The sequence below is a fragment of the Manacus vitellinus genome, unplaced genomic scaffold, assembly GCF_001715985.3.
Source record: "Manacus vitellinus isolate BGI_N305 unplaced genomic scaffold, ASM171598v3 scaffold_71_pilon, whole genome shotgun sequence".
Lineage (NCBI taxonomy): Eukaryota > Metazoa > Chordata > Aves > Passeriformes > Pipridae > Manacus > Manacus vitellinus.
In genome coordinates this window covers 1,167,222-1,169,006 of record NW_021940761.1, presented here as the reverse complement: position 1 = coordinate 1,169,006, position 1,785 = coordinate 1,167,222, and positions in this window count along the sequence as shown.

Here is a 1,785-nt window from a genome sequence, read left to right as displayed (position 1 = left end):
CTGTTTGTGCCTCTCTGGGAGTGGATTCAAAGCCACACATCCAACTGCCAAATTCCTGGCTTGTTTCACCAAGAGAGGATGTCTCTTCCTATCAAAGCTGGGCAGCTGCTCAGGAGGGAACATGGGAAAGGGAAGGTGGAGCTCAGGGCTGAAGAGTCCAGGAGACACCTGGATGTGGTTGCTGATGCCTCTGTGAAAGGAGGAGAGCTCAGAGGTCTGGTTTAGTTGTTGGGGTTTTCCATGTGTCTGTGCTCTCGGTGGGATTAGGGAAAGCTATCACACCTCCTCCGAAATTTTGCTTTCTTCCCAATACATAAAAAGGGGTTTCAAGGCCATGGCTCCTTCTTTGTGTCCCAAAAGGCCTGTTCCACCCTCTTTTCCCTCTGTTTGCCCTCAGCCCATCATTCAGTTCCTTTTTTTGGTCTAGTACCGTGAAGGAAAAAAGCCAAACGGGATTGTTGTCCTCCTCCTCAGATCTGGGATTGCCTGATACATCCTGGTGGTTGTGATCTCTTTGGAAGAGATGCGGGTTTGACTGCTTCCACAGGGTGGGAATTTAACATCAGCCTGGTGTTCTCAGCTGGGTTAGTCCATGAAGGAGATGCTGCTGCAGTTCCCATCCCTTCTGCCCGGTGTATTTTAAGGGCTGTCCTTTGAAAGCAAAACCAGGCTTGTTTTCTTAGTAGGTATTTCCCAAGACAGTGGTATTATCCACAATTATTACTCAAGATGCCAGCCCTGCTCTTAGTTTCATGGAAGAAGGACAGTGCTGACAGAATTCCAAGCTTAAACATTAACAGAAACTCCAGATGTTTTTCTGAGGACACGGCGCTTCCCTTCCATTACTTTGACACGTGCCATATTGCAGGCTAATCCCAACAGGGCTGGGAAGTTAAATATTTGTTTCTGTGGTCAGTAAGTTCCCTCGTTAGTTTGCATGGAGCTGCATATAAAGGACTGTGTGGGAGCCCCACGGAGCAGAAGCCTCTGGTTCCCTTCCAGCGGCATGGCTCTTCCCTCCCGGGGCTTCTGTGGCTGGACCAGCCTCCTTCTTCTGCTGACATCGTCCTTCATCCCTGCTGAAGCTGGGAAGATCCTGGTGATCCCTCAGGATGGAAGCCACTGGCTCAGCATGCGCCCAGTGGTGGAGAAGCTCCAGCAGAAGGGCCACGAGGTGGTGGTGGTGGTGCCATCCATGAGCCTGGGACAAGAGAACTCCACCAGGGATGTAGAGCCCTGAATGCCCTGCAGAAGGGAAATCCATCCAAAGGCACCTGCCCTGCCACCTACTAATGAACTTCTAAACTTTAATGAGAGGTTATCACCAACTTTTAAAGCCCCAGCAATTCATAACCAGGAAGGACCTGGACTCACAGGACTGGGGTCATGAACTGCCCCAACATTGGCCATGAACAATTCATGACTTGGTGAATCGGGAGCGTGTTGATGGTTTGTGTTATCGGAGGTACAACGGTGAACTGCTGTTTTGCAACCTCATTTTAGAGCTGACAAGATAAGGGGTTAAGTGAAAGTTGTGTGGAGAGGTGAGGGAAGACTTCCTGTTGGCTGCTTCTCTCAGAAAAAAGGGAAGTTTGCATTAATGAAAAGAAATGGAATTTTTCTCAGTGGTGCCCAATGGTTTGGGTTATGAAAAACAAAACAAACCCCAAAACTCAGATACTTCAACACTGATTTCTCATATCTATCTCCAAGTTATATTTCCCAGGGCAACTTGCCTTGGTCAGTAAATGTCAGGTGGCTGAGGGCAAGAAGAGGAGTCTGAGG